This window comes from Cydia strobilella, chromosome 3 (genome assembly GCF_947568885.1).
Source record: "Cydia strobilella chromosome 3, ilCydStro3.1, whole genome shotgun sequence".
Classification (NCBI taxonomy): Eukaryota; Metazoa; Arthropoda; class Insecta; order Lepidoptera; family Tortricidae; genus Cydia; species Cydia strobilella.
The window spans coordinates 2,677,557-2,699,685 of record NC_086043.1 but is presented as its reverse complement, the minus strand read 5'-3'; the positions used below and the strand labels follow the sequence as shown (position 1 = coordinate 2,699,685).

The window sequence follows — 22,129 nt, the reverse complement described above, 5'->3', positions numbered from 1 at the left end:
CTTTTATTATTATTATTATTACTTTCAATTAACCATGTAGGTAAAAGTATCGTTATTTATGGAATGGGGAGTTAAATATCAGAAGGGAAATTGTAAAACAAATCCATTTAAAACTAAATTTCAATTGCTTATCGTATAAAAAAAGCGTACTTGGAAAGTAAAATGCTCTAGTGCAGAAACATCACTTTCTGCACACTTTTTAGAACAACAATGACCCTCTTTCAGAGCATGAGAAATGAAATGAAGTTTTATGTAACAGCAGTTTAGAATAATAAAACTTTTAAAATGCTAATTTAACGATACGCCCGACTGCAGAAACTTGTACTCTTCTACGTCCGGATAAAGTAAGTTTTTCTTTGGCACACAGCCAAAAACATCTGACCTAGTGCGCTATGGCTGCTCTTTTAACTGGAAAAGTGCAATACAAAAAAATTTTGAACTGTCCTAGATATTTTCTATTTACCAAATTGCTCAGTAGATATATAAGAGCCATTTCATTTTACGTTGTACACTTTACCTTTTTTTTATTGAAATTTTTTATACAGTAAAATACCGTCAACCGGGGTAAATAGAGATGGCTGGGGTGAAAAGGGACAAAACTTAAAATGTAATTTACCTGACAATTAAAAAATACACACATATTGCATTATTCGATTGAAAATAATCGTAGGTTTTGTATGATACAATTTGTGTGGATATTTTTCTTTAAATTGTCAGGTAAATCACCTTTTAAGTTTTGTCCCTGTTCACCCCAGCCATCCCTATTCACCCCGATTGACGGTATATATTGAATCGGAGTTCCACTAACGACGACTATTCACTGTTCTTTCAAAGAGTAATTATACAAGAGATTTAGTTATTTCTATTCAGAATCACGAGCTCTTTCGATTCTAATAGGAGCAAAAAACGTATCCCAAGGTTTTTATATTTTATAATATCCATTCCGTTAGCAGTTTTCATATGATTGGAATGACGGTAGCGGAATGAAATTAGGAACGAAACATGTATGGATATTTTGGGACACTTTTTTCTCCTATTAGGATCGAAATACTCTATTTAATCACACTTGCTCGGAAAAGATCTTATTTCATGCAGGTGCAAATTTACCTAGATGTATTTTTATTATTTATTATATTACATTAGAAAAAATACAGCAAAATGTAATTCTTGTGCCTATCGTGTATCAATTTTAGCGAAATACTTACTCGTATGTTTCGTTATGTACAGTCAAGGGCATAAATATATATACATTCCCAAAGTTTCAAAAATATGTCTACGCTCTTTCACCTTAGACAAAAAAGTCGTGTTCACATATTTTTGAGCCATTTGTCTGTATCGAAATTTTTGCCTTGACTGTACGCGAAGTTAGGTTATAGGTACGGAGTCACATAAAAGGTAATTACAGGAAAAACTTAGTAAATACGTGCATGATGGAAGGAAATATTACGTACACTTACCCAAAGTACAGTCAAGGGCATAAATATATATACATTCCCAAAGTTTCAAAAATATGCGTACGCTCTTACACCTTAGACAATTAAGTCGTGTTCACATATTTTTGAGACATTGTCTGGATCGATATTTTTGCCTTCGACTGTACCTATATAGTAAAATCCTTTTTAAGTTATTTTTATTCAAATACGTACCGACCGACAAAGCATTAGCCGGCATGTTTGTCATTGTCAGTGTTGGCCGAAACGTTAATGCAATTAACCATTAACCAGTACAAATTGAACCGTAAACTGTAACCGTCCGTTATGGTTTACGGTTCAATTTGTACTTGTTAATAGTTAATTGCAATTAACGTTCGGCCAACACTGGCCATTGTATTCGTTTTATTTTAGTAAGGTTTAATTAGTGAATCTAAAAATAAAAATGAATTTATTTGTTATTATCTATTTCCACAGATAAAATCCGATGTTCAAGTTGGTCCAAGCCGCCTAGCCGCCAACAGAAACGTAAGTACAATAAGAATCCTCATAAAAGGAGACTAGCTTTTACCTGATTCCCCAATTTCTCCATTCAAAAGTCAAAGTCAATATAATCTTTATTCAAATAGGCCTAGCAACAAGCACTTTTAAATTGTCAAGTTTTAAATATTACCTTAATCTAAATATCAGAGCAATTTATTGATGCAGTTATTATTATTCTTAAAAACATTGAATTTTTATAGATATGTCAAACTTAATAATAAGAATTCACAAAAGGATCGTCAAACACCAAAATTGTATAAAAAATACTAGTCTAGAAACTTTCTAGAATAAAAATCTAAATGTCAAAAAATACAGATTACCTAATATAGGTATTCATTGAATTATCAATTTCATCATTATTAACACAATAATAAATAATTAATTATTGTGTTAATAATAATTAATTATTTATTTGAGACTAAACTTCTTCATTTGAGAGAAAACTATAACGCCCAGATAAAGCGTAATGGTAATCATTCAATTTGAGCATATGCTTACATGAATTACGAGTATCAGGCGATGCATCAATTATTTCACTTATACCCTCTTTTCACCCTCTTAAGGGATGATTTCCGGGACAAAAGCTATCCTATGTCCTTTTCCGGGACTCAAACTATTTCTATGCCAAATTTCAACTTAATCCGTTCAGCGGTTTAAGCGGTACGAGGTAACAGACAGACAGACAGACAGACATACTTTATACTTTTTATAATATTAGTATGAATATACCTATAGTAATATGTATACACGGTGGCTAAAAAATAAGTGCATTCCCGTTGCCAGGGAGGTTTTGGGATTATACTGAGTAACTTTTACTATGGGACCAACCCCGAAATCGCGAAAATAAAATTTGGCTGTTTCATAAATTTTTGGCTGGTCCATCTTCTATGGGAGGGTAAATTTTATTTTCGCGATATCGTGGTAGGTCCCATAGTAAAAGTTGCTCAGTATAATCCCAAAACCTCCCTGACAACGGGAATGCACTTATTTTTTAGCCAGCCTGTATAATAATTGTATATAGTAATATGGTATATACATATAGTAATTATAGTATGGACATACTCGTAGACCTAAGATTTACCTAATCTTTAGTGGTCAGATATCAGACACCTAATTCCAATGATAATATGCGCAAGCGATGGAATGTTTAAATGAGGAATGAAAGCATAATAAGCATAATTTTGACATTGATGCAAATTTATAGTGTAATTTTTATCCTGAAATAAATAAATCTAAATCTAATCTAAAGTTTACATTACCAAAATAAAAACACATACATGGCATTAACAGGCTAACACGTTCCGTGATCTATTACTATCGGCAATATCGTCATCGACACGGAACGTGTCTAGTGTAGCCTGTAATGACAATTATAATCCCCAACCAATCATAATCTTAAATTATACTGTCAAAAATAATTAAGATTTGACTGTCAGAAACCATTTACATTACATTTGCATTACGATGTTAAAAACCATTACGAGATTCAAATAAGCTTTAATCAAACTTTATGAGATAATTCACAAAGCTTACGAACTGCTGCGTATAACCTCCCTTGATTAATCTGGGATAAATCTTTACGGGAAAGTGTTAAGAATCTAGGAGCTAAATTATAATACGAACAAGCTGACCACCGAGTATTAAATGCAACATAAACAGTAGGCTAAATTCCTATATCAAATTTTTGTTCTAACTGACGGGCTGATCGTCCGGCGGACTGGTAATGGGTGGGCCCCTTTAACCTCTCGCGTCTCTACCTCTAAAACATCATAGAGACCATCATATAGAGCAATGTATGCTTACGCTCCACGAGCGTAGGGCTACTCTCCAGTTTGCTCAGCCCCGAATTCACGGTTCTCATACGACAAGTGTACTACGATGTCTAACGCAGCGTCTTACGTAAGCTAACAACTCGCGAACGCGAATGGAAGCGGCGCGGCGCGGCGGGCTCACGGCTCTCGCGTTCGCAACGAGATCGCCCACGTAGGACGCTTCTATAGATATCAAACAATTGATTCACCCCGGGCCGCATCGCTTCGTTCGCCTACGTAGTACGCTGCGTAACGGGCGTCCAGCAATTCGCGAATGTTGTGCCAACGACGCATTTTTTCGTCAGATCTGGAGTTCTGGACTGACCATACAAACTGGTGTGGCCGTGGGCAGGGGGTGGTGTGGGGGTCGCCGGTCGCCTAGCCAAGAATATCGTACATCGACAAATACCAAACGAAGAGAAAAAATATATCCCCTGTAAACGCCCCGGCATGACACATGGTACGAAAACGTGACTCACGCGTCACGTGACTATTTCAATACATTGTTTAAGTTCCAATTGGCGGTGTCTATCAATGATTCTCATCATGGCTAGGCCCCCTGGGGACCTCCAAGGTACACTTACACTGGTGTTTACCAAGGTGACAAACTCACGAGCCTTACGAACAACAGCCCACGTTTTCTCAACTCTAAGCCCCGTGCAAAACGTACAAAGTTGGTAACTCTCGGGATTAATTTTATCGGCAAGTTTGCGTAACGTATTGTTCCCGGTGTGCGGTAAACAGAGATTAACGCGTTTGTATTAGGTGAGCGGAACACGATGCTGTTTTTTGAGTGTTGGCAGGATTTTGATTTTGAAATAGAAAGGAAATATTTTATTGGTAAACACAAATCCTGTCTTCCACTTAGAAATAGCGGATAGGTACACAAAGGGGTAGGTCATCATCATTCGCTTCCTTAATTCAATCACTTGGGGTTGGCGGAGCGTGTCTTTTTCTTCCATACTTCCCTATCGCCCGTAATCTCATCATTAATTTTTGTTCAATTCATATCATCTCTTACGCAATCCGTCATCCTTTTCCTCGGTTTTCCTTTCCTCTTACTTCCCTCCACCTTCATTCGTAATACCTTTCTCGTCACATGATTTTCATCCCTTCGCAACACATGCCCGGTGCTTAAGTAAATAGTTATATGTAGTAAAACTAGTAAACAAGCAAACACCCAGCAACTGCATCCGTCTTCTAATCGGTTTACCAAACTAAGACTGACAGCGCATGTATCTGTGCGAATTATGTTTGAATCGCACCACTGGGGTACATAAATACATATTTTATACCTTCCGTCTAGCCAGCCAATGAAAAGGCAATTTGTATCGTAAATGTACCTAACCTCGGACGTGTTGCACGTTCAACACGTAGAAACTGCTGGAAAATTTGAAGGGGACTTTCAGAGGTATTTTCTTAGAAATCGTATAGGTGGGATGATGGTTTTATAATATATGTTATTTCATATAGACTTCTCCTATTTAACTTTAAAATGCTGCGACTACTGATACAGTGTCTTCGAGAGACATAGATGAGGGCCTTAAATGAAACATACGTATTACGTACCTATACCATTAACAAAATCACATCTGCGGGACCCTTGTCTTTCCCATCAGCCTCATCAGCTCATCACCCATCGGTCGTCGATCGACGTATCGATCAATGTCAAATTATCGTCAATTGATGAAGTTTTCTAATCAGTTGTTAAGCTTTGACCGATGTATCGATCGTGTATCGATCTGATAATTCAATTCAATTCAATTTATTTGTATCGGACATAGTAATTAGTCCATAGAAATGTTAGTAACAAACAAAACTTATTTTCTACGTTAGCAACTTACAGACTACTTAAAATATGTTATATACAGTACCTCTGGCTCCATATGAATGGAATTCCAGTGCCGCCAGACTGCACTAGTCGGGCACTGTGACACCAGATTCAGGAGACTGTTGGTACTCTCCTGCACGCGGCGCATCAGGGAAGCGGTTCTCTTGCGTATTATTGATATAAAGCTGTCCACGCGTGCCTCGGCGAACATACCTGATGCGCTACAAAAGCGTGGTAGCCCCAACAGTAACCTGAATCCGTTGTTATACTGTACGCGCAGAGCATTAAATGTTTTCTTAGTATAGTCAGTCCACAGGCTGCACGTGTAAAAGGTTTGACAAAACGACTTAAATAATGTAGTTTTGTCACTTTTGTGTGGTGTAATGACACCGTGCAAACCTACGGGCCAACATATTACAGCGAACGGTCAATGCTCTGCGCTCCCTTTCCATGTCCATTGTCGTCCTTGAGGTTATTGGTGACCCAGTGACCAAGGTACTTGAACCGAGTAGTCTTCGTGAGTGGAGTCCCGCATAGGAAGACGTCTGGTAACATGTCTAGGGACTTACTTCCTGCTTTAAAAACTAAAAGCTCACTCTTGCTGGTGTTGTACCTTAGTCCATATGTGTCCCGGCATACTCCTCACATATCTTCAGCAGCTTGACAAGCGTATTGATCGATGGGCACAGCAGCACCATATCATCAGCATAACTGATATTGTTGACCATAGTACCGCCAATCGAGCATCCGATACCAGTGCTACTGAGCCCAGCGATCAGTTCGTCCATGATCAGGTTGAACAGCCTAGCCTGGGTGAGGTAAGCCTACCCTGCCGATAGTGTGTAGCACAGTTTGCGGGGGTGTATATGTATTTGGTAAAAGACCATGATTCTAATCTAATAATTTGTTATGGTTATGAACTGGTTTTGATACGACCATAACGATCGTGTTGGTGATTGGCGCGCATCCCACGCACGACTTTCACTTGCTTTTGAATGCATCAATCAGCGTGAAAGAAAATCAAGGTTGTATCCGGTTGTATGTGAAACCGTAATAAATTTGTAACCTAATTAATCTTAATCGAGCTGCTATTAGTGTGTTTGCGGGGTGTTTTATTTGGTAGACCAATTCCTCGTTAGTTTAACGTTCAAACATCAATTTTAATTGCAACCACCCGATATCTATCTTTTATAAAACTTAATTTACCCCTTCTATAAAAGCCCCAAAGTAGAATCTGAAATATCAACAAAGTATGAAAATAAACATGATACAACAAAACTTCGCTCGATTGAACCGAAACTTATAGTCACACATTCCTTATTCGCGTCACGTCTTCACCCAACTTGGCCTACATTCCCCTACGGGATATATGGTAATGGCTGAAATATTTATTTTCTATTAAAGTGTCACATTACATTTTTTCAAGATAAACATATTCAATCCGCCTGTCGCTCTATTTAATTTGCGTTCATGTGGCATTGTATGTTATTTAAAATAGATAAAAGATACTTCGAATATTTGCATTATAATAAAATTGTCTGAAGAAGCTGATATTTTATAAAAGATAATGTTTCGGCTTTTCGTTCGATTAAACGTATTTTCTTAATAAAGTCTGAGTAAGAAAAGTGACCCTATTCAAATATGAGCTAACAATTTTCGTGCGTCATCGTGTTATTGTGTATTTGAATTTAATAAGGTCACCTTTCGTTTAGCTTTATGTGAACTTACCTATATTTTTCCACATTCATAACGACTTCTGACGGTGACTTTTATTCAAAGTCATAAGTATATTAGCGCGCCCACCGCGCCCCGCCGCGCCGCCGCCGTCCCTTGCGGGTTGTCAAGTGAAATGAGTTTTTGGTAAAACATTTTTATTATTGCAAGCTTTTTGGTGGACAGTACTACATACAGTGTGAAAAAATGGATGGGTCCTGGAGAGAAAGTACCTGAAAACCTAACTAACCTCAAGGGAAAGTGCCTTAAAACCATAAGTTACCTTTTGAGGTTAGTTAGGTTTTAAGTCACTTTCCCTCCAGCCGGGCTAGCACATGATTGGCGCGAGAGTATCTCGCCGCGACATAGACTATCCGTCCCCCTTTAATTCATACAGTTAGTAAAAGATGGGTAGTCTATCTCGCGGTGAGATACTGTCGCGTCAATCATGTGCTCGGCCTACAGGGCCCATTCATTCTTTCCACACTGTATAATATTGTTAATATCATTGTATGTCAGAAGAATCGGAGTTTTACGTTTGTTAAAATGTCCTTTATTTGTGTCGAAACAAAAATTATATAAATTTTCCTCGTACAGGTAAATTTTTGTATTAAAAACAATCCTGTTTTGGGGAAAATTTTCATTAAAGCAAACAGGAGGCGCATTCTGATTGTAATAACAGGTTATGGATCTAGATTTGTTATGAATATGATCTATCAGCGTCATAAATGACCTTTCTTAAAAAAAAAAACTTTCGACACTGCCAGATCATATCCATAACAAATCTAGATCAAAATCATAATCTGTTATTACAATCAGAGTACGCCTTCAAGATTTTCGCTACATTACGGGTCGAGCGTAAGCGAGGTTGTTTAGGAACTCACGTATTCCCTATTTCGGCTGATTAATGTATTGGGCTTTTCACAAAATCGAAAGGAAAAATTTAGTCTAATTTGTAGCACAGTGCGTAATCTCATATTGTACAAATAAATATTATATCGATGACATGATTTTCTGCGTCCGAAACGGTTTGTTTGGCGATTTTTTTTTTACGGAATTAACGTCATACCACAATACCAAGTAGTAGTAGTCGCAGTAAATCACTTTATTGTACAAAAAAAAAAAGCAAATGAGAGCGGAACGACGTTTGTATGGAGAACCGAGCTTGCCGGAGACCCTTAACGCCCAAGGTGGAAATCATTTTTCAAACCTGAAGGAATCAGGATTCAATGTACGCCGTCGCCGTAAATATGTCATTTTGCTCCCTTGTGAATCTACTATTTCCTCGTGTGTTGATCACATGCATGCTCCGTTTATGAAACGTAAAGTTTAGCCGTTATTAAATGGGATTAGCTGTGTTAAAGCCATCAGTCAGCTCGGATAATTGCATTTCCTCGCGGCTTGTCAATTTTAATTGGATTGATTGCATTACTTATTAAAATTGATGTGTGTTAAATGACTGGGAATTTCAGGTTGTGACTATTTTAGTCAAGTAATTACATTCCATATTAAATTTATCCACAATAAGTCACATTATACTAGTAGTAGTAGCAGTAATCACTTTATTGTACACAACACAGATGTTTACAAAAATAAATACTACACTACTACTGCTACTACTACTACTACTACTTACTAGTGTTTTATATCTTAGTCATTATTTTTGTGTACGACATATTTTTGTATATATATACTGTCTAATGCTGTATAATCTGGGGTTATATACAACTCGCGGGCAGAACCATGGCCGCAACACGCGCGGCGAGCACCTCCTGCTGGTCCCGCGCTGCCGTCTGGCCAAGGCTCGGAAGTCACTCGGTGTCATGGGTGTAAGGATTTATAACACCCTTCCCAAAGAGGTCATTGACTCAGCTAGTGAGGCAATATTTGTAAGCAAACTTAAAAAAATGCTAATGTGTTTAGCTTGTTACACAATAAACGAATTTATATTCAGAACTGCTGATGTCCCAAACTGATGTAATTTCAAAAATAAATTAAAACAATGTATTCTTGTGATAAACTGATGTAATTTCAAAAATAAATTAAAACAATGTAAAATAACTGAATAATTTAATATTGTGATAATCTACTCTATTATGTATTATTGTGATAATGATGTGTATGCTGTGTGACGTGTAAGATTATTTAATAATTTTATCAATAAATTTCTCATTCTCATTCTCACTGTCATTATAACGACGTATTGATAGATTGCAGTAGATATTTACCATCTTCAAAATTATCCCGCTTTCGAAATTACCCCAATGCACCTTATTGTATTTTTTATCAGGTAAGGTTTACTTACTCGAACCTCGACGGCGTTGGCGAGATGACCTTGACGCCTTTGATAGGAACTGGTGGGAGACGAGTCAAGAGCGGGATACGTGGAAAAGAAGGACGGAGGCCTTTGCCCACCAGTGGGACATTAGGCTCATATAAATAAATTCAAAGTGAAAGTAAAGAAAATATTATCTCTGTATCCCGTAGGACTTTCGGGATAAAATGTATCCTATGACACTCACGTGATCAAGACGAATCTAACGATACCTCATATATCAAAATCCATCAAGCCGTTTAGGCTACAGGAGGCCACAAAGAAACAGACATACATACATACTTACATACATTCGAAAAACATTACCCTCCTCCTTTGGCAGTCGGCTAAAAAAGGTTTTCTAAGTTCATGGAAACATCGTCATGGGACTTAAATACATCGATCTGATCTGATGTTTGACATGTAATATTTTAAGAATATTATGAATAAATGAGTATGAGTATGATGTCCCGAACAGTCAAAAAAGCAATGTCGAATTGCGCTTGTAACTAGTAATATCAGCGGCCATTTTTCCCCAACCTATTGTCGCGGGCCGTAGCCATTACTCAAATGGCTCTTCCATTAAAATATAGGTAAGCCTCCGTCCGCCTATCAACTTTTACTCGGTTAATGAGAATAATTGCCAACTTATTTATTAGCTTTTTCATTGCTTACTAAATTGCCGTTGGTGTTGGTTTAGCTTTGATAATTGAGGGTTCCGTAATATGATTAAACATCTTGATTTACGCAGTTAATGAAAAATGTGCCAACGCTTATTTTGATTGTGAATTAGGGACATACTCGTAGCACACGGTGACTTTTTGTAGCGATTCACAGGCCAATTCGAGTTTTAGTTATTAGATCAGTATCAATATCATATTGGAAACAGATCTAATAACTAACTCAAATTGGCCTATCAGTAGCGTGTTTTGTGAACGCTCGCACCTCGCGTCACAAAGACATCCCGTACAAGATGACGATACTTCTTTTGATTACTCAATTGTCCGAGAGATGTCGCTATTACTACATCGCGCAAGCGAAACTTTAACGCAGAATACGTTACAGTCCAGAACTCGTTTACTCGATTGGATGCAACGGAACCGATTGATTGTTACCGGATTGCATCTAGCCTCATAGAACTAATATTCATTGGTTACTAAGGTACGAAATATCTATGATACCTTAAAAACCCGTTTTTAGTGAAAACGCGTTTTGTCCTAGTTTAAACCAGTTTTCCGTATCGTCTTAGTGAAAACGCGTTTTCACTAGTTAAAACTAGTTTGTTTCGTAGACCCTGAACCCCTAGTGTAAATTTCATTCGATAGCGTGACGCGCTCGTCATGGTCAGTCTCATTTTGTATGGGATTTAGAGTTACCAAAACGTCACGATTGGCGCGCTGTACAAAATCCCATACAAAAATAACGCAAACTCGTACCTCACGTCACGCTATCGAATGAAATTTACACTAGGGGTACAGCTGAAAACTATTTTTAACTGGGATTTTTAAGTCAAATTTGTTTTCACCAAGGCACTTTGCGGCAAGGCTCGGAACCGGTTTTTTTGTAAAACCCTAAATAACCCAATATTTTTAATTATTTTTTGCTTTTTAAGTAGGACTGAATCATGTATTTAGGTAACAACTTCGTATTTATTAGATTGTCTCATTAAAAATTAAATAATAAACGAAAGAACGAAAAAGAACGTAATAATACCGGTATTTTTTGTATGAAGAAAAAACCGGTTCCGAGCCTTGCTTTGCGGAAACTAGTTAACTAGTGAAAACTCGTTTTCTTTTCACCATAAGACTATACAGAAAACTAATATTAACTAGGGAAACGCGTTTTCACTTTAAACGGGTTTTTACGGTAACATCTGTAACAAAAAAATACTGACAGGTTACAATAAACCTCGTGTAAATTCATCAACGTTTTGAAGCTGTATTAGACATAACGAGTAATCCTTGACCAGTCGATGGACGAACAATCTCCCGGGACCCGGATCAAATCAGTGTCGGCCCCTGACCCCGACGCCGGATATTAGATAATGTTGGTGCGCTTTCCTCCCAATCTGTTTTGAAGTTTACGGGCGGAAACAACGTGTACGGGAAAACAATGGTTGTGTAATACAAGGGCGTTTTGTGTGTTTGTTGCCAATGTACGCCAGTTTCCGTGTGAAATCGAATGTGTAGATTTAGATATAAGCTCATCGCCAATAAACTGCGCCGCAGTTTGGCGAATCTTTGTATTGTATTTACTCCATAAAATTTCAAGTCTAGGCTACTCAAGCCTAGTCTCTCCGCTGTCCGTCTTGTCTGTCAGCAGAGTATCTCATGAACCGTGATAGCTAGACAGTTGAAATTTTCACAGATGTTGTATTTCTGTTGCCGCTATAACAACAAATACTAAAAAGTACGAAACCCTCGGTGGGCGAGTTCGACTCGCACTTGGCCGGTTTTTTCTTACGTCAGGCAGACCATTTCTAGTGTCTATTTCGTTTCCAAAGTTACCCTAATGCGTTTATGGACTGATCATAGCTTTCATATAGAGCCAACGACATGGGAGAGCCTAGCCAGTGACCGTCCACGTTGGAGGCATATTGTGCAGACGCAGGTGCGTCAGTTTGAAGCTAGGCGGCGCACAGAACTCGACGCTAAGCGCGACGAGCTAAAGGCCAGACCACCTGTGGCCATACGTTACAATTATGTCGGAGGGGTGCTGACCTGCAGCGAGTGTGGTCGCACATTCGCTGCAAAAATTGTCTATGTCAGTCACCTGAGAGCGCACCAGCGACTCTCTCAGTGGTAAAACGCAGTCGCTGTGGCCGAAATCGGCTAGGAGATGATGATAGCTTATACACATAATAAAGGCATTGCCAGTCTGCAGCCCTTCCACGATTGCGCTTTCGTCGTCCGTCACCAGCCACTATAACAAGTATTTAATATCGAGAGTCACGCACAACACGATAAGCAATAAAAGTTTAATCATGATACGCTTTTCAATTTACGACATGGAGGTATACTAAAACGCCTATTCATTATCCACTCCCTGTTACCTCGCCCTAACAATAACCTACGGGAACAATTCCATGGACGCTTATCCCATTATGAGATGCAATTGAATCCATAACAATAATACCGTTCACAATGCGTATGCTAAATTTTACTATACTATATTAATATTTCCAACTAAATTTTCAAGTGTAGTTGAGACCTCAGTCAATCTTAACTAACTTAGCGGTTTCACTCACGTATTTTTAGATACTCGCGCGAAATATCATGTTAATACATATGTCTCACGATAGTTTAAATTCGACCTCAGTCAAACCTTTCAAGCCAGCTTTAGATTTTAACTTTGATAAAATTATATTCTAAATTAAAATTTTCAAGGTACTTTTTTCCTGGGAATTGAGGATTTAAGGGGTAAAAGTTAGTCATGGATGGCGAATATGGCGATCTTCTAGTTACTTGCTATTTTTGTCAATTCCTTTTTATTTGCGACTAGCGACCCGCCCCGGCTTCGCACGGGTAATTCAACTAATTTACACAAAACCTTTACAAATTATATATATAAACCTATTTAAAAAAAACGCATCAAAATCCGTTGCGTAGTTTTAAAGATCTTAGCATACGGACAGACAGCGGAAAGCGACTTTGTTTTATACTATGTAGTGATAATACCCAAGATAACCCTTTAAGAACTACATCGTGCAGGAATTTGTCTATGCGAGGTTTTACACATCATAGGTCGAAATGGGTGAGCCTTATTTGACGTAAGGCATGTCAAATTATAAAGTAAATAGCTTACCCTGTCTGACCTCTGATAATGATTGTGTAAGGAAAGCAAATTAACTGTCAACATTACCTAATATCCCGAGACGGCGGCGTTTCATCCGTTCCCCCGGGCGAGTTTTTGTTAGCATAAGCTAACAAAAACACTGACAATCTATAAAGACTGATCAATGATTTAGCTTTCCTGTTACAAGATCATCTCAACACGTGGAGATGTACACGTGGAGTTAAAAAGATTGATTCATAATAGTTAGCACGGGATTTGAACTAAATATGATTTGTCTGTGAAACGTCACTTTTGACACTGACGCGATCATACATACATACATATAATCATGCCTATTTCCCGGAGGGGTAGGCAGAGACCACGGATTTCCACTTGCTACGATCATGACATGCCTCTTTCGCTTCCTTCACTTTCATAACATTTCTCATACACGCGCGCCGGTTTAGGGTGCTCTTGACCTGGCTTTTCTTCAGGATTTCCCCGATCTGATACGAGAAAGTCCGCCGAGGTCTACCCCTTCCAACTCCCGTTTCTATCTCCCCCTTATACACTCTCTTTGTTAGCCTTGTTTCACTCATTCTTTCCACGTGGCCAAACCATTCCAACACCGACCACCGACATGACCCATCATATCCATAACAAATCCAGATCAAATTTATAACCTGCAATTACAATCAGAATACGCCTCCGTGCCACTGCCCTAACAATAAACCGGTAGTATAAATTGGCCCGCGTTCCATTATAATAATTAACGGTGCTACGCCTCGCGCTACGGTTCTACGGCGTAGCGTCGTAGCGGCGTAACTTAGAATGGAAATGGTATAGTTATGCTTGAATATGCTCCGTGCATATTTACAAACTTAAAATATTTTAAAGATAATTAGAATTGATAACTATTAAGCCGGTTCTGCGCCGTAGCGTCGTAGCGGCGTAACTTAGACTGAAAATGGTACAGTTATGCTTGAATATTTGACGACCGGTCTGGCCTAGTGGGTAGTGACCCTGCCTGTGAAGCCGATGGTCCTGGGTTCGAATCCCGGTAAGGGCATTTATTTGTGTGATGAACACAAATATTTGTTCCTGCGTCATGGATGTTTTCTATGTATTTAAGTATTTGTATAGGTATTATATATATCGTTGTCTGAGTACCCACAACACAAGCCTTCTTGAGCTTACCGTGGGACTTAGCCAATTTGTGTAAGAATGTCCCTATAATATTTATTTATTTATTTTTTATTTTTTATTTTATTTAATATGCCCCGTGCACGTGTAGAAACTTAAATATTTTAGACACAATTAGAAATGAAAACTATTAAGCCGGTTCTGCACCGTAGTGAGGTAGCGGCATAACATAGAATTGAAATTGTATGGTACTGTATGAAAGTGAATAAATAAGGATTGAATATTGAAAACCTGATAACTGTTTGTCTAATAATTCTATTATTACCTAGTATTGACGATCGAATATCAACTCAAAACGTAACATTCCATGATAACGAGTATCTCGTGTAACCTAAATCGGTTAATATTTCTCGACAAACTCGTGAAACGAATTTCAGCATCTCGATTTTCCCAAAGTTATTGCTAGGTTTGTATGGATTCAGCAGTTTGCAAATTGGAGGAATCGGATATCCATGGCAAATAATTGTAAAAATTTGTAAGCAAAAAACCTAATGATGATACGGATGAATCAATAATAATAAGAGAGCATTCAAATATGTATATTAAATATATTAATAACGGGTCACTCACGTACTTTAAGTCGAAAAACGCAGAGTCATCGGGCGCGGAGGGCTGCGGCCCGCAGTCTGCGCCGGTCCGTCACCGTCAACACAAGCTCCTGATGACACTCCTCGGTACGGATTGAAAAATGTCGAGCGTTTTTCGACTTAAAATACGTGAGTGACCCGTTATTAATATATTTAATGTGTCTGTGTTTCACGGAAGTTTTGTTATTAAAATATGTATATTGCCCATACAGTAAGATGTGTGCATATTTTTTGCATTTTGCGTGTCGATATTTAATACCCTAACTGTGCCAGTTGCTTAAAATGTCACAGTTATTAATGACAGAATTGCAGATTATTAAGCTAAAACGATCACATATTTTTAAAATGTTTTGTTTTACTTTCGAAAAAAAAAGGCAATTTTATTGAAACGGTTTTGTAACTCTTTTTCCGGTGTCAGCAACGTAAATGATGTACAGTCGCCATCAGATATATCGGAGCGGCCAAGGTGCTCACAAATATCTGAACACGCCTCTATTGTCAAGGCGCTAGGTGCGTGTTCAGATATTTTTGAGCACCACGGCCGCTCCGATATATCTGATGGCGACTGTACCTAGCCTTATCTGAACATAACAACAAATGTATTATGTTAATTTATTGTTCAGAAACACTCACAGGAACAGGATAAAACCATTAGGAATTTGAAATGCAACAAAAAACACTTATCAATCTTCCGTGACAGGCCCGCTGTCAGGGATTTCATTTAAATATTAAAGTTCAAATCTGCGAATTGGTCTAAAAGGTTTCTAATTATTTAACAGAAGTGTGTCTCGTGTTTGAGTTAATTAGGGTCACGGAAGTTTCTCGACGTGCGAGTGACAGTCGCAAGTTTGCGTATATCGAGATTTATGTACATTCACATGTTTTCTTACAAGCTGATTTAATTTATCTGTGCCAATTGCAAAGAAAACCCAACTTCTACTTACCTTATTTTTTGAAATTCGAACGAACATTTCCGGTGGCATTGTTATAATTTCGAGCTCTCATCTTGATCTAACATTACTCGCATTAATATCGCTCGCTCCAATATATTTTTTATTTATTTTATTTATTTTATTTATTTTCCACACTTACAACTATTTTTACAGGTAAACCTAAAACAATAGTGTAACTATTAATAACACATATCTAGAGTATGGCATCACGTCTATAACATAATATATACAATGCTGATTTTGTGAATTCATTCAGAGAACATGAGAATATGTCAATATTTTCCGCCGTTATGTTGAGGGTCCGCACAGCGCGCGTCAACGGCGCCAGACCGAGCAAGTTGGTGCGCCCGCGCGGCTCGGCCAGTAGTCGCGGCCGAAGCCGGCGCCACACATACCTGTCGGGCACATAGACACTCACATAACTCAACACCTGACTGTTGTACAATTTGCCCCTGAGTAGCTTAAAAATATATGTTACCAGGCATAGTTCCCTGCGCACCCGCAGCTCGTTGTATCCCACCATACCAAGCACATATAAAGTTGGATACATTAAGGGGTAGAAAGGGTATACACCATATTTCCGCCAGTACAAAAAACGTACAAACTTGTTCTGGATACGCTCCACCATTAAGCTATATTTCGTTTCATGGGGTGCCCAGATCACTGCGTTGCATTCAAGGCTGCTACGGACTAGTGCATTGTACAAGGCGATAATAGCGCCAATATTTGTAAAGCCATGGGACCGCCGAAGCACAAAACCCAGCATTCTATAGGCTTTTTTACAGATATTGACGATATGATCCCTAAACCTTAGATCAGCTGTGAATTTAACTCCCAAGTCTTTAACTTCTGTCACTCTATTTAAAATCTCCGCGTTAACTTGGTAGTCATGTGCAATGGGGTCTCGCGCTCGAGTGAAACTAATAGTCACGCACTTGGACGTATTAAAATACAACTTATTTGCTTTACTCCATGAAACCACCCTATCTATGTCACACTGTAATTTAGCACAATCCGAAGTATTTTTAATGGGTAAATATATCTTTAGATCGTCAGCAAAAAGCAGGCAAGCCGAATTTTTGATAACCTGAGGCAAGTCATTGACCATTACTATAAATTCCAGCGGACCAAGGTTACTTCCTTGACTTACGCCAGATCTCACGAAATAAGACTCAGACCTGAATCCCGCGTACTCAACATACTGACGTCTGTCGCTCATGTAGCTTGCAAAAAAATATAGTAAATGGGGGGTAAAGCCGACGCCAGCTAATTTGCTTAGCAGAATATCATTGTCAACGACATCAAACGCTTTACGAAAATCAAAATAAGCGGCGTCAACCTGCCCCCCACTGTCCACTTCCGGTGTAATTTGGGCCACGTAACTGAGCAAGTTGCTAGTTGTACTACAACCCGGCCGAAAACCGTGCTGCGCGTCGGACAGTTGACTCCGCAATTGGTTATAAATAATACTATGCAACGCGGACTCAAATGCTTTAGCGGGGGTAGACAAGACTGCGACCGGCCTGTATCCCTCAACCCCTATACTTCCCCCTCCTTTCGGAACTGGAACAACACGGGTTGTTTTCCACACCTCTGGAAAAGTTTCTGTCTCTAAGCATATATTGTAAACGTGCAGCAGCGGCTCGCCCAACACTGTACTCGTTTATTCGCGGGCGAGATGCAGTGAGAGTTAAATTATACCTATCTATATAATATCGTTATTTAAGTTCTGTTACGGCCCCAGAGTGATGCGGGAAAACCATTAAAAATTAAAGTATTATATCATGCCCTAAATGAGTATCTAATAAATGAGTTCCCGAAATTCAACAAAAACCCGGTGTAAATATGTTACAAATTTGGCGACTAAATATGATATAATTAAAAAATTTAAACGTTGATACTAATATTACAATCAGCAAGCTTATCGGCGTTTCATGCATACCTACACATCCAACTGTATACATTCCATGCTCCACGAAAAATCCCAGAAATTCTTCCGCTCCCATTCTTTTTAGACAACAAAAATAAACTATCAAAACCTATTGACCGACTACCAAAGCTTTGATATTCATCTCCAAAATAAATTCTCCTATCACACGAGCAGCAATTTGATTACCGTCGACACGTTCAAACGATAAATAGCCTTGATTTTGTAGTAGTAAAGTCGTTATCGCGCGATCACGATTACCCATACTCGCAATAATTTGTCTCGTGTCAGTTTACTTGGAATTGGGTGTGACGCGGGACTCATTGTGACTGACACATTGTTACAGACTACACGGGTGGTGTTCTAATAGCCTGCCGAGCTGATAGGTTCAAGAAGTTTTGATGTTAGAGTTAGAGGATATACGCGGACTCCTAGGGAGAAAAACAGCCGAGATGTAACGATTAGCAATTTTATTAAATAATGGGTGTGACACAACTGACACAGACATTTTTAAGGAAAACACATCTTCCCTAGTTAAATAGTAGATTGTGTCACAAGGGAGCAAAATGACATATTTACGGCGAGGGCGTACAATTGAATCCTAAACGAAGCGAAGGATTCTATAATAGAATCCTGAGCGTAGCGAGGGATTCTAACATAGAATCCTGAGCGTAGTGAGGGATTCAAGTGTTAACGCCCAAGGTGAAAATAATTTTGCTACCATGTGACACATACTGCTTTTCACATCACCTATGAGGAAATTACATACATATATTAGGTTTCAAAACATTATTGTTTTAAGCAAAAATCGATACGGACAAAGTGCCAAAAATATGTATACACGACCTTAGTATAAATTAAATTAAATTAAATAATCATTTATTTTCAGGCATGGCCCATAGAAGTGTATAGGTAAGTAGATACATACTTCTGGCACTTTGTCCGTATCGATATTTTCAGACGTGACTGTACTGACAAATTAAAAGTAACTACAGCTCATAATTATGTACCTAATATCTTTTCAAAGACAGCAGCAAACAACTAAAATGATACAATGAAAATCAAGTACATTATTTTTGTAGATTTTTCTGGTAACAAATTAATAGCTCTTACCCCTTTGAATCAAATCTTCGGAAGAACACTATGATATGATATGATATGATTTATTTATCTCACAATATACAATTGCACTTAAAATTACACATGGTAAATTCTTAGAAATTTATATTGTATGAAGACTGATATCACTTATATTTATTATTATAAAGTTATTGATTTAAACTAAGTATTTACAAATTTATACACAATACAGAACCGCATAATTATGCTTTGTGAAATATTTGTGCAAAACTTTTTAAATATAAACTTTTTAAATTGCATAGACAAGTATGGCTGCGTTTAAGGAGACCTAAAATGTCAAAATAAAAATTAAATTATTAAACTAATGTTTTTTTACGTTTCTTTGTAAATATTACGCTAATTAATGAATTTACTTAATTTAAATATGCTACTTACGCTAATTACATTTATTGTTTACAATTACAACAAAATATTATTTAAGTTAGAAAAATTGTATGCACGTAATCGATTATAAAGAAATTGTAATCGATTATATGCATACTAATTTCATATGTCTTTGTGTCAATATTTCATACTGGCAACAAAATGTCCTTGAACAGAAAAGTGCCACTTTGATCCCTCCTAGCAGGGAAGAAAAGTTCCCTTTTCGAATAGGTGATGTGAAAAATAAGTTTTACAGTACATAAGGTGCTACTTTCTCGCACTAGTGCGTAAAAAAGCACTTTTCGTGCATATGTTGAAAGTTTAAAGGGCCATATGTACTTTAAAACGTTGTACGATACACGTGCGAATAGGTAATTCGCAACTCGTGTCGATTTAAAACACTCCCTGCGGGCGTGTTTTAATTTATCGCCACTCGTTTCGAATTTCCTCTTTTCCGCAATTGTATCGTAAATAATTATTCCGTATAACCTCAGTGAAAACGCGTTTTCAGTAGTTGAAACTACTTTTCTGTAAGGCCTTGATGAAAACTAGTTTTAACTGGAATATTTCGTTAAAGGAAGTTTGAAGTTTGGAAGCTTGAAAATTTGCGCTAATTATTTAAAAAAAAACGAATATTTCTGTGACATATATAACAAGTCAGTGACGGTCCACCAACGCGTTGAAGCTTCTCGTTATAGGGGAACAAGTCGAGATTGTCGAGTAATCTTCGACTTAAGACACGAGAGAGAGAGTGACACTTAAACTACTAAAACATTAGAGCGGCTAATGGCTGACTATCAGACATGAAAGCTCAGGGAAAATATTACGTAGGTACGTGTAAATCGAATGTTCGGAGAATGAATTCGGGATTGTTGAAGTGATTTTAAACAAATTCATTCGTTAAAAAAAGGACGTAGAAAAAACCACCCGGCAAGACAAGTCGAGCGTAAAATAGATTTTCTCTTTTTAGTTAGTCTAACATGCAGCTAAGGCAATTTTTTTTATATTGCAAATGGAAAATAATTATCTTGTACCGATGCGTTCAGCAACCTAGGGGAATAACAACTCATGCGACCTAGTCGAATTTATATTTTACGAGCTTCGGCTTCAAATGTTGGTAACTCCCAACCAAACCATCCAACTCTCGTTGGTGGTTAAAATTCCCTTTTAATTTTATTTTTTCTTTGATGTTTTCTTAGTTTTTACGTTCCCTGAGATCGTAATTAATTTTAATGCCTATTTTTGCATTTTAATAAAAATAGAATAATATTGCTGCATAAAAATGTGAAGAGAAAGTGTACCTACTTTTGTTTTTACATATAGGATAGAAATATGGTTACGTACGTACCTAATTATATGTTATATAGAAATACTGACTATAATTTATAACTTATACTTACAATTTATCGCACGTCGACGTGAAAAGTGCTTAATAATTAGACAACTATTAAATAAATACATAAAATAACTGCACACAAGAACCCTATGGGTTGAAGTATATCCGCAAGGGCCCCCGAAACCATAAGATAAGATAAGATAAATAAATACATGCATATGCAGACCGTTTGCTAAGACAAGCAACGTCAATTACAATAATGATGGCGTATATTACAGATAATATTTAATTTGTATGAAAAATAGGAAGTCTAACAACTTTATACATTTTAAAAGTTATTGAACAAAAGTGTCACCGTTTGAGGAGTAAAATCTGTTTAAATTATTTGCTTGTGTTACAGGCCCCACCCGGTATATTGCTTACAATATTTAATTATCTTCTTTTTTTGCAGGTAAGTCGATGATTCAATAAAGAGGTATATATATTGTAAGTCCTTGTCATCTACGCGAATTTAACGGTATGTAACATCCCCGATCCCCGCCGTGGCTCAAACCCACTCATCTATAAAATGAGGCCTCAGTTCAAATTATAAATGTGGAGGATTTGATGAACCATCATATATTTAATTTTCATTATATATTCTTGTCAATGGAGCGATTTCCATGTCTAGTTATGTCGGCGCTCCGCTTTTACTTTGAATTTACTTTGATTCATGTGCGCTTTGCTTGGTCTCCCTTTCTTCCAATTTGGTTCAACTCTCCCTTATCAAATTTTTGATAATGATGAGCATTTCAAAAGAATGCCGTTACTCTAAAATTACCCTTAACATGACGGAAATGGTTTGATAGACTGTATCCCTCTTATTCATAAAGCAGCAAACAAAAGGTCTCTTTCTAACGAACTCAACTATCAATTTACCGTATAAGATTTAAAACTTTCGCGGTTTAAACACATATTAAATCACATTTAGAAACGGGTCTATCGCGAATTTATTTTGTTACCTTTATTTACCGACGCTATTTGAGTTAGCCGCGACCACGACCAGTGAAACCTGTGTCGAAACGTCGGTAAATAAAGGTAACAAAATAAATTCGCGATAGACCCGTTTTTAAATGTTACCGTATAAGGACTAACGATTATCAACGGCTTATTAGCAGAGTCGCCGATCGATGGCACTATTGGCACTACTGTAATGTCAGGGAGC

General features: G+C 37.6%; 1 protein-coding gene across 3 annotated transcripts in view; it reads left to right on the top strand.

The window, feature by feature from the left end:
* LOC134755662 (beta-arrestin-1) overlaps positions 1 to 22,129 on the top strand; it is a 298,399-nt gene that overhangs the window by 216,295 nt on the left and 59,975 nt on the right. For all 3 annotated transcript variants that reach the window (XM_063692195.1, XM_063692196.1, XM_063692194.1), the window contains exon 2: positions 1,908 to 1,958. The gene's annotated coding sequence lies outside the window, so the exon portion shown is untranslated. The remainder of the gene's footprint in view (positions 1 to 1,907; positions 1,959 to 22,129) is intronic.